Source organism: Patagioenas fasciata, chromosome 26 (genome assembly GCF_037038585.1).
Source record: "Patagioenas fasciata isolate bPatFas1 chromosome 26, bPatFas1.hap1, whole genome shotgun sequence".
In the NCBI taxonomy this organism is placed as follows: Eukaryota; Metazoa; Chordata; class Aves; order Columbiformes; family Columbidae; genus Patagioenas; species Patagioenas fasciata.
In genome coordinates, this window is record NC_092545.1 from 2,690,577 (window position 1) to 2,711,290 (window position 20,714).

Genomic DNA, 20,714 nt, shown 5'->3' on the forward strand with positions numbered 1-20,714 from the left:
GCCTCCTGTTCAGAAGGAAGACGGAGATGAGGCCTTCTGCAAACAAGCGGAAGGAGCCTCTCGTTCATCCGCCCCGGTTCTCCTGGAGGGCTGAGCCACCCTGGTACCTGCTGGAAGAACAATCCAGCGGGGCTCAGCAATCTGGGACAGGTCTAGAGGGCATTTCCTGGCACGGGTGATGGAGGAACCACCAAGGAGAGGTGCTCTGCTGGAGACCAAGGAAGACCTGGTTAAGGATGAGGCTTCCAGGAGAGCAGACTTCCACCCTGTCAGGAAACCCGGTTCTGCTCCCTCTTCTGGCCAGGCCCGGCCTTGGGAAGCAGCCCATTGCACCCAGGACACGCAGGAAGGCGGGGGATGAGTGTGGCGGAGAGGCATGGCCCTACCTCTGGCTGGGGTCGGGGCAGCCTGCCCAAAACAGACATGGAACTGCCTCCTCGTGGCACAGGCAGGGCTGTGGGCGCTGGGGTGCCCAGGCTCCCCAGGCCGCTCCGTGCCGGAGGACACCTGCCCCAGCAGAGCCCCAGCCCCCTCACCCCGGCTGCCCCCACCCCATCTCTGCCTTGGTTCTGCTCAGGCCCCTGGGCCAGGCTGGCTGGCACTCACAGGCCTCTCTGGCTGCCCTGATTGGCTCAGCCGTGGCCAATGGCGCTGCTGTTGCCGGGCGGGCGGGAGCAGGCCAGCTCTGGCTGGGCGGGCGGGGCAGCCCCGGGCTCTCCTCACAGAGCCGCCCTGCGCCCGCGGCCCCTGCGCTGCCACAGAGCCTGGAGCTGCCTCTGCTTGTGCTGGAGCTGTGGGTGCACTGCTGGGTGAAGAACTGGGCCGAGCTGGCCCTGTGGCTGCTGAGCTCTGATCCCTCTTGCAGCAACACGAGGCAGCAGTTCCACGTTCCCGTGCTCCTCTGTGGCTGTCACTGCTGGCAGGACACGCGGTGCTGGACAGGCCACAGCTCTGGGCTCACAACAGCGTCTGACGATACCGCTCTGGCCGACGGCACCAGAACCTGTGTTTCTGACGGTGCCAGCCTCTGTGTCTCCCGGAGTAGCTGCAGCTGTGCCTGGAACTGTCTGTGTTGCTCATGCGTCTGCAGAGGTGGCTGCGATGCTCACTCGTTCTGTGTTGCCATGGGGAACAGTCTGTGCATCTGCAATGGAATCTGCATCTGCAAGGGCGTTTGTAATGCTAAGAGCGTCTGCAGTGGCCTCTGCATCTCCAGGGGTACCTGCATCTGCAGGGGCATCTGCTTTTCTGTTGCATCTGCACCTGATTTTGCATCAGCAAAGTGAAGTGGAACCTGCAATGGAATCTGCATCTGCAGCAGCATCTGCTTCTGCAATGGCGTCTGCAAAGGTGTCTGCAGTGCTGTCTTTTATCTGCAATAGAATTGGCTTCTTCAGAGGTATGCACACCCTCAAGGATATCTGTGTCTGCAAAGGTATCTTTAGTGGCATCTGCATCTGCAGTGCTGTTTGCACTGGAATCTGCATCAGCAATGCTCTGGGCCATGGATTCTGCAACTACCAAGTGTCTGCAGCAGCCTCTGCAATGCTCATTCATTCTGCAGTGCCACCTGCAGGGGTGTTTGCATCCACAGGGGAAGCTGCAGTGGTATCACAGAATCACAGAATGGACTGGGTTGGAAAAGTCCTCAGAGATCATCCAGTCCAACCCTTGGTCCAACTCCAGTCCATTACCAGATCACAGCACTAAGTGCCATGGCCAATCTCAGTTTAAAACCTCCAGGGCCGGTGAGTCCAGCACCTCCCTGGGCAGCCATTCCAATGCTGACCACTCTCTCTGCACAGAATTGCTCTCGAATCTCCAGCCTCAATTTCCCCTGGCAGAGTTGAAGCCCCTGCCCCCTTGTCCTATTGCTGATTGCCTGGGAGAAGAGCCCAATCCCCCCCTGGCTAGAACTGCCCTTCAGGTCGTTCTAGAGAGTGCTGAGCTCAGCTCTAAGCCTCCTCTGCTCCAGACTGAACAAGCCCAGCTCCCTCAGCCTCTCCCCATAGCTCTTGTGTTCCAGTCCCTTCCCCAGTCTTGTTGCTCTTCTCTGGACCCGCTCCAGCACTTCAATCTCTTTCCTGACCTGAGGGGCCCAGAACTGAACACAATACTCCAGGTGTGGCCTCCCCAATGCAGAGCACAGGGGAAGGATCACTGCCCTTGTCCTGCTGACCACGCTGGTTTGGATACAGGACAGGACACCATTGGCCTTCTTGGCCACCTGGGCACACTGCTGGCTCATGTTGAGTTTCCTGTCCATCAGTCCCCCCAGGTCCCTTTCTGCCTGACTGCTCTCCAGCCACTCTGTGCCAGCCTGGAGCGCTGCAGGGGTTGTTGTGGCCAAAGTGCAGGACCCAGCACTTGGCCTTGGTGAACTTCATCCCATTGGAATCAGCCCATTTTTCCAGTCTATCCAGATCCCTCTGCAGAGCCCTCCTGCCTTCCAGCAGCTCCACACTCCCTCCCAACTTGGTGTCAACAGCAAATTTGCTGATGATGGTCTCAATGCCCACATCTAAATCGTCAACAAAGATGGTAAACAGGACTGGACCCAGCACTGACCCTGGGGACACCACTAGTGACTGGCCGCCAGCTGGATGAGGCCCCGTTCACCAGCACTCTGGGCCCGGCCCTCCAGCCAGGTCTTAACCCAGCAGAGAGTGCGCTTGTCCAAGCCATGGGCTGCCAGCTTTTGCAGGAGTATATGATGGGAGACAGTGTCAAAGGCCTTGCTGCAGTGCAGATAGACCACATCCACGGCTTTCCCCTCGTCCACCAGGTGGGTCACCTGGTCATAAAAGGAGATCAGGTTGGTCAGACAGGACCTGCCCCTCCTAAACCCGTGCTGGCTGGGTCTGATCCCTGGTCCATCCTGGAGGTGCTGTGTGATTGCATTCAGGATGATCTGCTCCATAACCCTGCCAGGCACCCAGGTCAGGCTGACAGGCCTGGAGTTGCCAGGGTCAGCTTTGCAGCCCTTTTTGTGCACTGGGGTAACATTGGCCAATTTCCAATCGTATGGGACGTCCCCAGCGAGCCAGGACTGTTGGAAGATGATGGAGAGCGGCTTGGCGAGTTCTTCTGCTAGCTCCCTCATCACCCTAGGATGGATCCCGTCTGATCCCAATGACTTGTGAGGATCCAGATGGCTCAGTAAATCACCAGCTATTTCCTCCTGGAATACGAGGGGTCTGTTTGGCTTCCTATCTCTGTCAACCACCTCCAGAGATGAGTTGTGCTGAGGGCCACCTGTCTCACTGGTAAAAACTGAGGCAAAGCAGGTATTAAGTTCCTCAGCTTTCTCCTGATCTTTGTTAACTATATTTCCCTCAAAGTCCAACAGAGAATGGAGGTTTTCCTTGCCCCTCTTGTTATTATTAAAATATTTGAAGAAGGACTTTTTATTATCCCTGATGGAACTGGCCAAATTAACTTCAAATTGCACTTTTGTTTCCTTGATTTTTTTTCCTACACGACCAAGCTGTTTCCACAAATTCTTCATAAGTAGCCAGCGCTTTTCTCCACAGTCGGTAAAGTCTCTTTTTATTTCTGATTTCATTCAGAATCTCCATCTTCATCTGTGCGTGGATTCTGCGTCTGCAATGACATCTGCATCGGTAGTGGCGTCTGTAAAGGTGTCTGCAATGCTATCTCTCTGCAGCTGAATGTTCTGCTGCTGTATCTGCATCTCCAAGGGCATCTGCAACAGCACCCGCATCTGCACTGCTATTGGGAACAGATCACCCATCTGGAAAGGAATCTGCAGTGGCATCCGCATCTCCGGTGGTATCTCCACCCCCAGCAGTATGTCCTGCTGCAGGGCTGTCCCTGTTGGTATCTGCGGCTGAGGGAAGGCGTGGGATGTTCCCTCGCATGGCCAAAACCAAAGATCGGGAAACACAGTCTAGGCTGCACTGCCCATGGTGTAATTATAATAAAGGAATTAAAGTTGTGTGGAGCGGGAAGAGTCCAGCAGGCAACATCTCAAAGGGGCTGAGCTCTGCTTGCCACCCAGTCTTCCTGGCTCTTGTGACAGCGGGAACATCAACAGCGCCTGAAGACAGAGCAGAGTCTGCTGCGAACAGAGAGAAGCATCACCCTGAGACCTCGGCTCCCCCAGGCAGCCCCTCCTGGCCCGTCCTGGGAGAGGAGCAAGGTGTGGGCTGGGCTGGGGGGGCTGGAGGGAAACGTGTGGCACTGGCCACGAGGTGAGGAGCAGCTCCCACAGGGCACAGTGCCCCAGGGGCCGCAGGACAGCACAGCCCCAATCCTGCGGCCGTGGCCCCGAGGGCATGGACAAGCTGCACGGTCTCCTTTTGCCACCCCACCGTGGTGGGACGTGACAGGTCCCCACGCACTGCCTGTGCATGGAGGTCTGGGGCGGGGGGAAAGCTCTTGGGGTGCTGGGACCCAGCGACTGGGCTGCGGGACGTTCCCCGCTCTGAGTCAGAAAAGACACCGGGGGTGACTTGTTCACATGTGGCTGTCCCTGTGGCTGCTGTCAAAAGCTCAGGCAGGAATCCCAGCAGAGCCAGGACCAACCCACCTGCATTGCAGGGTCCTGCCCAATTGTGACAGGTTTCCTGCCTTCCCACACTCCCCTGGCCCCCCAGCCCAGCCCTGGAGCAGAGATGGGGAAGGGCTTTCCAGCAAGGAAGGAGGGCTGGGAGGAGAAGTTTGCTCAGCTGAGGGCTGAAGGCGCTGGGACACTCGGGGCTTCCCCAGCTGTTGTAGCTCAAGGACAAGGGTGAGGGGCAGAGCACAGCTGCAGCTGTAGGAGCACAGCTGGACCTGGGGCGGCCTGATTCATGGAGGATGCTGGGAGGCAGGGATGGAGGGAAGGCACGGGGAGGCAGTTCCATGTCTGTTTTGGGCAGGCTGCCCCGACCCCAGCCAGAGGTAGGGCCGTGCCTCTCCGCCACACTCGTCCCCCGCCTTGCTGCGTGTCCTGGGTGCAATGGGCTGCTTCCCAAGGCCGGGCCGGGCCAGAAGAGGGAGCAGAACCGGGTTTCCTGACAGGGTGGAAGTCTGCTCTCCTGGAAGCCTCATCCTTAACCAGGTCTTCCTTGGTCTCCAGCAGAGCACCTCTCCTTGGTGGTTCCTCCATCACCCGTGCCAGGAAATGCCCTCTAGAACTGTCCCAGATTGCTGAGCCCCGCTGGATACCTTCCCAGCTATTGACCTTGCTTTGGAGGAAGAGTCAGCAGGTCCCATCTGCAACGACCCCTGCTGCGGTCCCCTCCGTCTGCTGGGCCAGATCTCCTTCCCGGAGGTGCCGAGCAGGCAGGTCAGGACGGTCAGGGCTGAGAGGAGACGAGCCCTGGGCAAGCGAGCAGAGCCCCAGCAGGGGTGCGGGTGCAGCGTTATCTGTACAGAGCTCTCTCGTGTGGCTGCAAACCCAGGAATTCACCAGTTCTGGGCTGAACTTCGTACTGGGGCAAGCAGGGATCTGAGCATGGAAGCCTCATCCGCGTTGGGGGAACAGTTTCCCTGGTGGGACCGGCCTGCGAAATTCTGAGCCACTGATGGGGTCATTAACAGGTCCTCAGCCCCAGCTCTGCCCCCCGTGCCAGCTCTGTCCTGGGGTGCACAGGACAGGGATCCTGTGCAGGGCAGCACCAGCCCCAGCGCCTCCGTTGTCTGCTCGCCAGAAGGTAGAGCCGTGAATAAAACAAAGAGCATCACCAAGCTGCTATGGAGCCAGAACGGAGACACCGTCTCTTCTGGCTGTGGCTGGGACGGAGCTCATTTTCTTCCTGGCAGCCCAGATGGTTTGGCCCACGCTTCAGCTGCTGCTGAACTCTTCCCGCACGCACCAAGGCTGCTCTGCGCACACACGGCCCTGCCACAGGTGAGCTCGCGAGGGGAGAAGTCTCTGCCCAGCTGTGCTGTCTCCCTGCTGGTGTCACAATGCAGCCTGAAATGATGCGGGCTGATGTCACAAGGGATCCCCCACATCACAGGGAGGTCTCCCCAGCGCTGCGGCGGTGCCGGCACTTGGCAGCGAGGTCTGGGTGCTGCTGGGCACTGCTCAGGGGCTCCCACTGCTGCCTTCGGAGCTGATCCACAGCCAGGGGGACTCTTGCTGACTGGCAGGAACCTTCCTGACAAACCTGACCCATCCTGACAGATAGGACCCATCCTGATTGACAGGACCCTTCCTGACAGACAGGACCCATACTGACTGACAGGACCCTTCCTGACTGGCAGGACCCATCCTGACTGGCAGGACCCATCCTGACAGACAGGACACTTCCTGACAGACAGGACCCAACCTGACTGGCAGGACCCATCCTGACTGGCAGGACCCTTGCTGACAGGCAGAGCAGCAGGGGCACATTGCAGAGGAGTTTGAGCGAGGAGCGGAACAGAGCATCCCTTTCACTGAGCTGAGGGCAAGCGCAAGCGCCATGGAGGGCTGCTGCACCGTGCCCGTCAGCTTGGAGCTGAGATGCTTGTTCCCCAGGCTGCTGCAGCTCTGTCCCACGGGTAAGGGTTTTGGGAGCTCCTTCCCAGAGGGACACACCAGCAGTGTCCTTGTCAGAAGCTGCGGCTGCGGGGCTGTGGGGTGGCTGAACAGGGCCTTTTGGGATCTGGCTCTGGGATGGAAAGGGGTCCTGCGTCCTGGGGGCCGGGGAGTCCCGCAGCTCTCACAGGGCTCTCAGGAGCCGGCTGGAAGGGGCTGTGCTGTGCCCCGGCCCTTTCCCTTGAAGCGGCCACCTTTAGGAGGCCTCTGCTCCTTCCCACGGGATCCTCTGGTGCTGCCAGGCTGGCAGATCATGTCCTGGGCTCTGAGCTCCATCCCTTGCTGGGGCTGAGATGGCCACAGCCTTGGTCCTGGGCCCTTCCCACGTCCCCAGACCTGCTCCAGCTCTGCCCCGGCAGCACAGTAAGACTGCCAGTCCTAAACCGGGCGCTGCAGCTGCGCAGCCGGGGCGATGTTTGCCTGGGCTGCCTGTGGACACCTGCGTGTGTCACCCTGGGTGAGGAGATGCTGAGAGGCTGTGAGCTGGCTGGCCTGGAGCCTGACACCTCCTGCCCTTGCTTTCCAGAGGTTGTGGCCATCTGGGATGCTGTGTCTGCGTACATCCTGGGACAGCTGAAGCTGGACAAGGTGGGCTGGCGTCTTGGTCCCCTTTACCCTGCAGAGCCTTTGAGGAGGGCAAGAGAAGAAATGGAGAACACGAGCCTTTTCCCAAGCTCTGCCCTTTCCCATCTCTGAAGTGCTCAGGCAGCAGCCTTTCTGTCTGTTTCCTGGACAGGGTGTCCTGCTCCCGGGACTCGGGACCTTCGCCACGGTCCATGAGGAATTCCACGGCCAAGACGAGGTGTATGTGGTTCGCAGACCCGTCTTCCGTCCGGAGATGGATAACTCACTGCTGCAGGAGCTCGTGTTCCCCACAGTGGTTATCCCTGGTGAGAAGGCAGTGGCCACCCTCCCCTCTCCCCTTCATGTCTGGGGCTGGGTGCGTGCTCTCTGCTCTTTGCAAAGGGCTGGCAGAAGCAGAGAGTTGCCTGCAAAGGTGCGGAGATGGCTTGAGCTCCCCCAGACAAAGCACTCCCCAAAAGCTCTTTCTGCAAGGCACCTTTTCCCTGGCCTTTTGTTATGAATCTCACAGGGACATGTGGCACTGACCACGTTCCTCCTCCTTGCAGGCGATGTCAAGATCAACCCGCTCAACTACAAGTGGCTGTCGCGAGCCACCTCCTTGCCAGCAGACGTGCTGGAGGACTGTGTGCAAGAGACCATCCTCTTGTACAGCTTCCAACTGCGGAACAGGCAGCGCCTCGCCTTCTCCTTCAAGGACATTGGCGTTCTGTCCTGCAAAGACGACGTCCTGTGCATGCGTTTTTATTACGCCTGCGTCACAGGGCTGGAGAGCAAGGCCAGCCGCATCGCACTGCTGCACACTGTGAGTTGGTCAAGGGTTTGAGGGCTGCTTCGGTGGGTTGGGAAGCCCAGTGAAGGGTGAGCAGCCCCGTCGCCGCTGGTCAAACGCCTTTCGCCGTGCTCGCCCCGCTGACTCCATTAGAACAGGACGGTTGTGCCCAGTCTCCGGGTCCTTGCCCCACAAAAAGCCCATCAGGTCATTGCGCAGTGTCAGTGTTTGCTGTGCAGCTGCTGCAGAGCAGAGCAAGGGCTGATGTTCACGGAGGAGCATTTGGGAGAGAGGTTTACAGCAGTGGCCTCTTTTGGAGCGGGAGGCGGGTGTGCTTCCTTTGGGAGCCAAGAGAACACCGTCCTGGCCACCCTCTGCGAGCTCTGTGTCCCTTTGCAGAGGCTCTGGATGCCAGCTGCAGCTGTTTGCACGGGAGCGACCACTGCTCAGGGGATGCCGGCTGCTCCTGCCCACGCGTTTCCCAGGTGAGTGCGTTTGCTCTGCAGCCCTGGGCAGAGCGAGCGGGCGGCTTCCCAGCTCCTGCTCAGCAGTGGCCGTTGTTGGGGCTGACGCTCGGCATCGAGTCAGGGGCCAATCCTGAAACGACTGCTCTGTGGTCACCAACGCTGAGCTGGGGCTGCACGTGTGTTCCGCAGTGACTGGGCACGGCCACTGTGTGTTTCTCACGCCCAGCCTGCCATCGTTCCCAGCAGAGAGAAGCAGCGGCAGACGCAGAGGACTTGAGGCTTGGTTGCCACCCTTCTTCAAGCCCGCGTCCCCATCTGCTTTGCAGGTTTCAGCTCACGGTGCTCAGCAGAAGAGCGGTGGCCAGGGCTTTCTCCGCCTGGCACAGCAAGGCTGCAGAAAAGCAGGCGATGGGAGGAGGTAGGGGAGCGCGGCCCTGCTGTCCAGGCGGGTCCTGCCCCACGCTGCGTGAGCACAGCCGCTTCCAACGCACTGCGCACGGGGCTGCTCTGAAGAGCCTCCTCCTTTCCCAGGTGCAGAGGGCTGTCCTGGCCAGCTGCTGCAGAGCCGGGGAAAGCGTTCCCTGCCCGTGCTGCCAAAGCAGGGGCCAGGAGCTGGGCAGCAAGACACGGCGAAGAAGCCTTCTGCCCGGTGAGACCCTGGTGGGAAGGGCTGAAAGGGAACCTTGCACCCGTGGAGGAGAGGCATCCCCAGCCGCGGGGTTTCAGGAAGCTCCCTGACACATGCCGGCTGCAAAGGGGAGAGCAAAGTGCCCCGTGCTGGCGCTGACGCCTCCTGCTGTCTCTTTGCAGGGCGCTCCCGCCATGTCCAGGCAGCTCCCGCAGGACGAAGGAGGCAGGCAGGCAGGAGCCAGCTCCTCCAGCCAGGCCTGCCGCTGCACTCCCATCCTCTGCAGACTGCAGGAGAGCGCTGCAGGTACCTGCAGGAGACACTTTGTTCTGGCCAGGGGCTGTGGAGAATGGACAAGTCCCTTCTGGGTCTCTGGTCACTCAGCTGTGCCTGGCGTGAGCTGAGGAGCCTGGCGGGACTCCACGGCCCCTGATCTGTTGGGGCCCAGCGCTGCCGACTGAGCGGCTGAGGCGCGGGGCAGCAACGCGGGGCAGAGCCCGAGGAAGCCCCTCCAGGAGCCCAGGCTGACCCTGCCTGCTGCTGCGTTCCCGTCCCCTCCAGGAGGTGCAGCAGCTGTCTGCAGAGTGGGAGCGAGGGAAGACGCGGTGCCAAGAGCAGCTGCGGCGAGCCAAGGCGGAATGGGCAGCGTGGGAAGCCTGGTCTGCAGGGGAGGAGCCACAGCTGCCCCAGGTACGGTCACTGATGGACAGCGCAGGGAGCAGCAGCGACGCTCTCTGCCGGGCACCCAGGGCGGCAGGTCTGCAGGGCTGTGAGCAGCACTGACACCCGGCTGCAGGCCAGGGCTTTGCCTGCTCATCCTGGGAAGGAGAGAGCGGCAGCGGCATCCCGGGGGAAAAAGCAACCGTCAGGGTGACGGAGAGCACGCGGCGCTGAGTCTGCCAGCTCCCGGGTCCTGCTGCCGGCTCCTTTCAAGAGCTCCTCTGGGAAACGGCACCTGTTTGCCATCTGGTTTGCTGAGAGCGTCTCCTCCTTGGCAGGCACCGGGCGCTGGAGGCCCTTGGACTCCCCACCCTCCAGACCAGCCCAGGACAAAGGAGATCAGCAAGAGGTGGAGAAAGGCTGCGAAGCCTCTGCCGGCAGAGGACGTGGCAGCAGCAGCAGCCCAGCTGGGGAGAGCCCAGCCTGAGTAAGTGTGCCCCGCTCTGGACACAGCCTGGGCCATTGGAGCAGCCGTGGCCTCGCAGAGGTGCCCAGGACCCCCATCCCTGCGTCCTGGGCTTGCACAGGACAGCCTCTGTGTCTCCTGCCGTGGGCATGCCACGGCTCACCCCCAGAGCTGAGGCCCAAAGCCCAGCACAGGGTGAAAGGGTGGGTGCGGGGCTGGGCGAGGGCAGAGGCAGACGGGGTCTCTGTCACAGGCTGAGGGATGACGTTTCCCTGTTGTTCAGCCACCCTTCCCCACGAGCCGTCCAGGTCCTCCAAGGGCTGCAGCCGCATCAGGCACGGAGCTTCATCTTCAAGCACGTCGCTGAGAACAACAGACGGCACCAAGAGCAGCAGAGGCAGCTCCCCTGGTATCTGTCTGTGCTCCCACCTCACAGACCCCTCCAGGCTCTGTCGCAAGCACATCCCTTCACAGCAGGCTGAGCTCAGCCTGCAGGATTTCTCTGCCTTTTCCCTGGCCATGCCATCATACTCTTCTCTTTCTTCCTCCCCAGCACTCGATGCCGGTCCCGCAGCAGAGGGGAAGGTGCCCCGAGCAGCAGCTGCAGCAGCGGCTGTGAGCAAAGGGGCTGGGAGGCTCCTGAGCTGCCGAGATCCACCTGCAAATAGAAAATAAAGAGCTCCGGGCTCTTCCCAGATGGACTGACTGGTCTGTGCCTGCCGATGGATCCGTCTCAAGGGATCATACACACCCCATGGGGATCCCAGCAGCGCCTGTCGGGGCGGGAGGGAACACAGTCCCAGGGCTGGGAGCGGAGCGGCTTGTGGGCGACCAACGTGGTGCCGTGACAGCAGGGATCTGCTAGGGGCCTCCTGTTCAGAAGGAAGACGGAGATGAGGCCTTCTGCAAACAAGCGGAAGGAGCCTCTCGTTCATCCGCCCCGGTTCTCCTGGAGGGCTGAGCCACCCTGGTACCTGCTGGAAGAACAATCCAGCGGGGCTCAGCAATCTGGGACAGGTCTAGAGGGCATTTCCTGGCACGGGTGATGGAGGAACCACCAAGGAGAGGTGCTCTGCTGGAGACCAAGGAAGACCTGGTTAAGGATGAGGCTTCCAGGAGAGCAGACTTCCACCCTGTCAGGAAACCCGGTTCTGCTCCCTCTTCTGGCCAGGCCCGGCCTTGGGAAGCAGCCCATTGCACCCAGGACACGCAGCAAGGCGGGGGACGAGTGTGGCAGAGAGGCACGGCCCTACCTCTGGCTGGGGTCGGGGCAGCCTGCCCAAAACAGACATGGAACTGCCTCCTCGTGGCATAGGCAGGCCTGTGGGCACTGGGGTGCCCAGGCTCCCCAGGCCGCTCCGTGCCAGAGGACACCTGCCCCAGCAGAGCCCCAGCCCCCTCACCCCGGCTGCCCCCACCCCATCTCTGCCTTGGTTCTGCTCAGGCCCCTGGGCCAGGCTGGCTGGCACTCACAGGCCCCTCTGGCTGCCCTGATTGGCTCAGCCGTGGCCAATGGCGCTGCTGTTGCCGGGCGGGCGGGAGCAGGCCAGCTCTGGCTGGGCGGGCGGGGCAGCCCCGGGCTCTCCTCACAGAGCCGCCCTGCGCCCGCGGCCCCTGCGCTGCCACAGAGCCTGGAGCTGCCTCTGCTTGTGCTGGAGCTGTGGGTGCACTGCTGGGTGAAGAACTGGGCCGAGCTGGCCCTGTGGCTGCTGAGCTCTGATCCCTCTTGCAGCAACACGAGGCAGCAGTTCCACGTTCCCGTGCTCCTCTGTGGCTGTCACTGCTGGCAGGACACGCGGTGCTGGACAGGCCACAGCTCTGGGCTCACAACAGCGTCTGACGATACCGCTCTGGCCGACGGCACCAGAACCTGTGTTTCTGACGGTGCCAGCCTCCGTGTCTCCCGGGGTAGCTGCAGCTGTGCCTGGAACTGTCTGTGTTGCTCATGCGTCTGCAGAGGTGGCTGCGATGCTCACTCGTTCTGTGTTGCCATGGGGAACAGTCTGTGCATCTGCAATGGAATCTGCATCTGCAGCAGCATCTGCTTCTGCAATGGCGTCTGCAAAGGTGTCTGCAGTGCTGTCTTTTATCTGCAATAGAATTGACTTTTTCAGAGGTATACACACCCTCAAGGATATCTGTGTCTGCAAAGGTATCTTTAGTGGCATCTGCATATGCAGTGCTGTTTGCATTGGAATCTGCATCAACAATGCTCTGGGCCATGGATTCTGCAACTACCAAGTGTCTGCAGCAGCCTCTGCAATGCTCATTCATTCTGCAGTGCCACCTGCAGGGGTGTTTGTATCCACAGGGGAAGCTGCAGTGGTATCACAGAATCACAGAATGGACTGGGTTGGAAAAGTCCTCAGAGATCATCCAGTCCAACCCTTGGTCCAACTCCAGTCCATTGACCAGATCACAGCACTAAGTGCCATGGCCAATCTCAGTTTAAAACCTCCAGGGCCGGTGAGTCCAGCACCTCCCTGGGCAGCCATTCCAATGCTGACCACTCTCTCTGCACAGAATTGCTCTCGAATCTCCAGCCTCAATTTCCCCTGGCAGAGTTCAAGCCCCTGCCCCCTTGTCCTATTGCTGACTGCCTGGGAGAAGAGCCCAATCCCCCCTGGCTAGAACTGCCCTTCAGGTCGTTCTAGAGAGTGCTGAGCTCACCTCTAAGCCTCCTCTGCTCCAGACTGAACAAGCCCAGCTCCCTCAGCCTCTCCCCATAGGGCTTGTGTTCCAGTCCCTTCCCCAGTCTCGTTGCTCTTCTCTGGACCCGCTCCAGCACTTCAATCTCTTTCCTGACCTGAGGGGCCCAGAACTGAACACAATACTCCAGGTGTGGCCTCCCCAATGCAGAGCACAGGGTAAGGATCACTGCCCTTGTCCTGCTGACCACGCTGGTTTGGATACAGGACAGGACACCATTGGCCTTCTTGGCCACCTGGGCACACTGCTGGCTCATGTTGAGTTTCCTGTCCATCAGTCCCCCCAGGTCCCTTTCTGCATGACTGCTCTCCAGCCACTCTGTGCCAGCCTGGAGCGCTGCAGGGGTTGTTGTGGCCAAAGTGCAGGACCCAGCACTTGGCCTTGGTGAACTTCATCCCATTGGAATCAGCCCATTTTTCCAGTCTATCCAGATCCCTCTGCAGAGCCCTCCTGCCTTCCAGCAGCTCCACACTCCCTCCCAACTTGGTGTCAACAGCAAATTTGCTGATGATGGTCTCAATCCCCACATCTAAATCGTCAATAAAGATGGTAAACAGGACTGGACCCAGCACTGACCCTGGGGACACCACTAGTGACTGGCCGCCAGCTGGATGAGGCCCCGTTCACCAGCACTCTGGGCCCGGCCCTCCAGCCAGGTCTTAACCCAGCAGAGAGTGCGCTTGTCCAAGCCATGGGCTGCCAGCTTTTGCAGGAGTATATGATGGGAGACAGTGTCAAAGGCCTTGCTGCAGTGCAGATAGACCACATCCACAGCTTTCCCCTCGTCCACCAGGTGGGTCACCTGGTCATAAAAGGAGATCAGGTTGGTCAGACAGGACCTGCCCCTCCTAAACCCGTGCTGGCTGGGTCTGATCCCTGGTCCATCCTGGAGGTGCTGTGTGATTGCATTCAGGATGATCTGCTCCATAACCCTGCCAGGCACCCAGGTCAGGCTGACAGGCCTGGAGTTGCCAGGGTCAGCTTTGCAGCCCTTTTTGTGCACTGGGGTAACATTGGCCAATTTCCAATCGTATGGGACGTCCCCAGCGAGCCAGGACTGTTGGAAGATGATGGAGAGCGGCTTGGCGAGTTCTTCTGCTAGCTCCCTCATCACCCTAGGATGGATCCCGTCTGATCCCAATGACTTGTGAGGATCCAGATGGCTCAGTAAATCACCAGCTATTTCCTCCTGGAATACGAGGGGTCTGTTTGGCTTCCTATCTCTGTCAACCACCTCCAGAGATGAGTTGTGCTGAGGGCCACCTGTCTCACTGGTAAAAACTGAGGCAAAGCAGGTATTAAGTTCCTCAGCTTTCTCCTGATCTTTGTTAACTATATTTCCCTCAAAGTCCAACAGAGAATGGAGGTTTTCCTTGCCCCTCTTTTTGTTATTAATATATTTGAAGAAGGACTTTTTATTATCCCTGATGGAACTGGCCAAATTAACTTCAAATTGCACTTTTGTTTCCTTGATTTTTTTTCCTACACGACCAAGCTGTTTCCACAAATTCTTCATAAGTAGCCAGCGCTTTTCTCCACAGTCGGTAAAGTCTCTTTTTATTTCTGATTTCATTCAGAATCTCCATCTTCATCTGTGCGTGGATTCTGCGTCTGCAATGACATCTGCATCGGTAGTGGCGTCTGTAAAGGTGTCTGCAATGCTATCTCTCTGCAGCTGAATGTTCTGCTGCTGTATCTGCATCTCCAAGGGCATCTGCAACAGCACCCGCATCTGCACTGCTATTGGGAACAGATCACCCATCTGGAAAGGAATCTGCAGGGGCATCCGCATCTCCGGTGGTATCTCCACCCCCAGCAGTATGTCCTGCTGCAGGGCTGTCCCTGTTGGTATCTGCGGCTGAGGGAAGGCGTGGGATGTTCCCTCGCATGGCCAAAACCAAAGATCGGGAAACACAGTCTAGGCTGCACTGCCCATGGTGTAATTATAATAAAGGAATTAAAGTTGTGTGGAGCGGGAAGAGTCCAGCAGGCAACATCTCAAAGGGGCTGAGCTCTGCTTGCCACCCAGTCTTCCTGGCTCTTGTGACAGCGGGAGCATCAACAGCGCCTGAAGACAGAGCAGAGTCTGCTGCGAACAGAGAGAAGCATCACCCTGAGACCTCGGCTCCCCCAGGCAGCCCCTCCTGGCCCGTCCTGGGAGAGGAGCAAGGTGTGGGCTGGGCTGGGAGGGCTGGAGGGAAACGTGTGACACTGGCCACGAGGTGAGGAGCAGCCCCCACAGGGCACAGTGCCCCAGGGGCCGCAGGACAGCACAGCCCCAATCCTGCGGCCGTGGCCCCGAGGGCATGGACAAGCTGCACGGTCTCCTTTTGCCACCCCACCGTGGTGGGACGTGACAGGTCCCCACGCACTGCCTGTGCATGGAGGTCTGGGGCGGGGGGAAAGCTCTTGGGGTGCTGGGACCCAGCGACTGGGCTGCGGGACGTTCCCCGCTCTGAGGGCAGAAAAGACGCCGGGGGTGACTTGCTCACATGTGGCTGTCCCTGTGGCTGCTGTCAAAAGCTCAGGCAGGAATCCCAGCAGAGCCAGGACCAACCCACCTGCATTGCAGGGTCCTGCCCAATTGTGACAGGTTTCCTGCCTTCCCACACTCCCCTGGCCCCCCAGCCCAGCCCTGGAGCAGAGATGGGGAAGGGCTTTCCAGCAAGGAAGGAGGGCTGGGAGGAGAAGTTTGCTCAGCTGAGGGCTGAAGGCGCTGGGATACTCGGGGCTTCCCCAGCTGTTGTAGCTCAAGGACAAGGGTGAGGGGCAGAGCACAGCTGGACCTGAGGCTGCCTGATTCATGGAGGATGCTGGGAGGCAGGGATGGAGGGAAGGCACGGGGAGGCAGTTCCATGTCTGTTTTGGGCAGGCTGCCCCGACCCCAGCCAGAGGTAGGGCCGTGCCTCTCCGCCACACTCGTCCCCCGCCTTGCTGCGTGTCCTGGGTGCAATGGGCTGCTTCCCAAGGCCGGGCCTGGCCAGAAGAGGGAGCAGAACCGGGTTTCCTGACAGGGTGGAAGTCTGCTCTCCTGGAAGCCTCATCCTTAACCAGGTCTTCCTTGGTCTCCAGCAGAGCACCTCTCCTTGGTGGTTCCTCCATCACCCGTGCCAGGAAATGCCCTCTAGACCTGTCCCAGATTGCTGAGCCCCGCTGGATTGTTCTTCCAGCAGGTACCAGGGTGGCTCAGCCCTCCAGGAGAACCGGGGCGGATGAACGAGAGGCTCCTTCCGCTTGTTTGCAGAAGGCCTCATCTCCGTCTTCCTTCTGAACAGGAGGCCCCTAGCAGATCCCTGCTGTCACGGCACCACGTTGGTCGCCCACAAGCCGCTCCGCTCCCAGCCCTGGGACTGTGTTCCCTCCCGCCCCGACAGGCGCTGCTGGGATCCCCATGGGGTGTGTATGATCCCTTGAGACGGATCCATCGGCAGGCACAGACCAGTCAGTCCATCTGGGAAGAGCCCGGAGCTCTTTATTTTCTATTTGCAGGTGGATCTCGGCAGCTCAGGAGCCTCCCAGCCCCTTTGCTCACAGCCGCTGCTGCAGCTGCTGCTCGGGGCACCTTCCCCTCTGCTGCGGGACCGGCATTGAGTGCTGGGGAGGAAGAAAGAGAAGAGTATGATGGCATGGGCAGGGAGAAGGCAGAGAAATCCTGCAGGCTGAGCTCAGCCTGCTGTGAAGGGATGTGCTTGCGACAGAGCCTGGAGGGGTCTGTGAGGTGGGAGCACAGACAGATACCAGGGGAGCTGCCTCTGCTGCTCTTGGTGCCGTCTGTTGTTCTCAGCGACGTGCTTGAAGATGAAGCTCCGTGCCTGATGCGGCTGCAGCCCTTGGAGGACCTGGACGGCTCGTGGGGAAGGGTGGCTGAACAACAGGGAAACGTCATCCCTCAGCCTGTGACAGAGACCCCGTCTGCCTCTGCCCTCGCCCAGCCCCGCACCCACCCTTTCACCCTGTGCTGGGCTTTGGGCCTCAGCTCTGGGGGTGAGCCGTGGCATGCCCACGGCAGGAGACACAGAGGCTGTCCTGTGCAAGCCCAGGACGCAGGGATGGGGGTCCTGGGCACCTCTGCGAGGCCACGGCTGCTCCAATGGCCCAGGCTGTGTCCAGAGCGGGGCACACTTACTCAGGCTGGGCTCTCCCCAGCTGGGCTGCTGCTGCTACCACGTCCTCTGCCGGCAGAGGCTTCACAGCCTTTCTCCACCTCTTGCTGAGCTCCTTTGTCCTGGGCTGGGCTGGAGGGTGGGGAGTCCAAGGGCCCCCAGCGCCCAGTGCCTGCCAAGGAGGAGACGCTCTCAGCAAACCAGATGGCAAACAGGTGCCGTTTCCCAGAGGAGCTCTTGAAAGGAGCCGGCAGCAGGACCCGGGAGCTGGCAGACTCAGCGCCGCGTGCTCTCCGTCACCCTGACGGTTGCTTTTTCCCCCGGGATGCCGCTGCCGCTCTCTCCTTCCCAGGATGAGCAGGCAAAGCCCTGGCCTGCAGCCGGGTGTCAGTGCTGCTCACAGCCCTGCAGACCTGCCGCCCTGGGTGCCCGGCAGAGAGCGTCGCTGCTGCTCCCTGCGCTGTCCATCAGTGACCGTACCTGGGGCAGCTGTGGCTCCTCCCCTGCAGACCAGGCTTCCCACGCTACCCATTCCGCCTTGGCTCGCCGCAGCTGCTCTTGGCACCGCGTCTTCCCTTGCTCCCACTCTGCAGACAGCTGCCGCACCTCCTGGAGGGGACGGGAACGCAGCAGCAGGCAGGGTCAGCCTGGGCTCCTGGAGGGGCTTCCTCGGGCTCTGCCTTGCGTTGCTGCCCCGCGCCTCAGCCGCTCAGTCGGCAGCGCTGGGCCCCAACAGATCAGGGGCCATGGAGTCCCGCCAGGCTCCTCAGCTCACGCCAGGCACAGCTGAGTGACCAGAGACCCAGAAGGGACTTGTCCGTTCTCCACAGCCCCTGGCCAGAACAAAGTGTCTCCTGCAGGTACCTGCAGCGCTCTCCTGCAGTCTGCAGAGGATGGGAGTGCAGCGGCAGGCCTGGCTGGAGGAGCTGGCTCCTGCCTGCCTGCCTCCTTCGTCCTGCGGGAGCTGCCTGGACATGGCGGGAGCGCCCTGCAAAGAGACAGCAGGAGGCGTCAGCACCAGCACGGGGCACTTTGCTCTCCCCTTTGCAGCCGGCATGTGTCAGGGAGCTTCCTGAAACCCCGCGGCTGGGGATGCCTCTCCTCCACGGGTGCAAGGTTCCCTTTCAGCCCTTCCCACCAGGGTCTCACCGGGCAGAAGGCTTCTTCGCCGTGTCTTGCTGCCCAGCTCCTGGCCCCCTGCTTTGGCAGCACGGGCAGGGAACGCTTTCCCCGGCTCTGCAGCAGCTTGCCAGGACAGCCCTCTGCACCTGGGAAAGGAGGAGGCTCTTCAGAGCAGCCCCGTGCGCAGTGCGTTGGAAGTGGCTGTGCTCACGCAGCGTGGGGCAGGACCCGCCTGGACAGCAGGGCCGCGCTCCCCTACCTCCTCCCATCGCCTGCTTTTCTGCAGCCTTGCTGTGCCAGGCGGAGAAAGCCCTGGCCACCGCTCTTCTGCTGAGCACCGTGAGCTGAAACCTGCAAAGCAGAGGGGGACGCGGGCTTGAAGAAGGGTGGCAACCAAGCCTCAAGTCCTCTGCGTCTGCCGCTGCTTCTCTCTGCTGGGAACGATGGCAGGCTGGGCGTGAGAAACACACAGTGGCCGTGCCCAGTCACTGCGGAACACACGTGCAGCCCCAGCTCCGCGTTGGTGACCACAGAGCAGTCGTTTCAGGATTGGCCCCTGACTCGATGCCGAGCGTCAGCCCCAACAACGGCCACTGCTGAGCAGGAGCTGGGAAGCCGCCCGCTCGCTCTGCCCAGGGCTGCAGAGCAAACGCACTCACCTGGGAAACGCGTGGGCAGGAGCAGCCGGCATCCCCTGAGCAGTGGTCGCTCCCGTGCAAACAGCTGCAGCTGGCATCCAGAGCCTCTGCAAAGGGACACAGAGCTCGCAGAGGGTGGCCAGGACGGTGTTCTCTTGGCTCCCAAAGGAAGCACACCCGCCTCCCGCTCCAAAAGAGGCCACTGCTGCAAACCTCTCTCCCAAATGCTCGCCCTTCACTGGGCTTCCCAACCCACTGAAGCAGCCCTCAAACCCTTGACCGACTCACAGTGTGCAGCAGTGCGATGCGGCTGGCCTTGCTCTCCAGCCCTGTGACGCAGGCGTAATAAAAACGCATGCACAGGACGTCGTCTTTGCAGGACAGAACGCCAATGTCCTTGAAGGAGAAGGCGAGGCGCTGCCTGTTCCGCAGTTGGAAGCTGTACAAGAGGATGGTCTCTTGCACACAGTCCTCCAGCACGTCTGCTGGCAAGGAGGTGGCTCGCGACAGCCACTTGTAGTTGAGCGGGTTGATCTTGACATCGCCTGCAAGGAGGAGGAACGTGGTCAGTGCCACATGTCCCTGTGAGATTCATAACAAAAGGCCAGGGAAAAGGTGCCTTGCAGAAAGAGCTTTTGGGGAGTGCTTTGTCTGGGGGAGCTCAAGCCATCTCCGCACCTTTGCAGGCAACTCTCTGCTTCTGCCAGCCCTTTGCAAAGAGCAGAGAGCACGCACCCAGCCCCAGACATGAAGGGGAGAGGGGAGGGTGGCCACTGCCTTCTCACCAGGGATAACCACTGTGGGGAACACGAGCTCCTGCAGCAGTGAGTTATCCATCTCCGGACGGAAGACGGGTCTGCGAACCACATACACCTCGTCTTGGCCGTGGAATTCCTCATGGACCGTGGCGAAGGTCCCGAGTCCCGGGAGCAGGACACCCTGTCCAGGAAACAGACAGAAAGGCTGCTGCCTGAGCACTTCAGAGATGGGAAAGGGCAGAGCTTGGGAAAAGGCTCGTGTTCTCCATTTCTTCTCTTGCCCTCCTCAAAGGCTCTGCAGGGTAAAGGGGACCAAGACGCCAGCCCACCTTGTCCAGCTTCAGCTGTCCCAGGATGTACGCAGACACAGCATCCCAGATGGCCACAACCTCTGGAAAGCAAGGGCAGGAGGTGTCAGGCTCCAGCCCAGCCAGCTCACAGCCTCTCAGCATCTCCTCACCCAGGGTGACACACGCAGGTGTCCACAGGCAGCCCAGGCAAACATCGCCCCGGCTGCGCAGCTGCAGCGCCCGGTTTAGGACTGGCAGCCTTACTGTGCTGCCGGGGCAGAGCTGGAGCAGATCTGGGGACGTGGGAAGGGCCCAGGACCAAGGCTGTGGCCATCTCAGCCCCAGCAAGGGATGGAGCTCAGAGCCCAGGACATGATCTGCCAGCCTGGCAGCACCAGAGGATCCCGTGGGAAGGAGCAGAGGCCTCCTAAAGGCGGCCGCTTCAAGGGAAAGGGCCGGGTCACAGCACAGCCCCTTCCAGCCGGCTCCTGAGAGCCCTGTGAGAGCTGCGGGACACCCCGGCCCCCAGGACGCAGGACCCCTTTCCATCCCAGAGCCAGATCCCGGAAGGCCCTGTTCAGCCACCCCACAGCCCCGCAGCCGCAGCTTCTGACAAGGACACTGCTGGTGTGTCCCTCTGGGAAGGAGCTCCCAAAACCCTTACCCGTGGGAGAGAGCTGCAGCAGCCTGGGGAACAAGCATCTCAGCTCCAAGCTGACGGGCACGGTGCAGCAGCCCTCCATGGCGCTTGCGCTTGCCCTCAGCTCAGTGAAAGGGATGCTCTGTGCCGCTCCTCGCTCAAACTCCTCTGCAATGTGCCCCTGCTGCTCTGCCTGTCAGCAAGGGTCCTGCCAGTCAGGATGGGTCCTGCCAGTCAGGATGGGTCCTGTCTGTCAGGAAGGGTCCTTCCAGTCAGGATGGGTCCTGCCAGTCAGGATGGGTCCTGTCTGTCAGGAAGGGTCCTGTCTGTCAGGAAGGGTCCTGCCA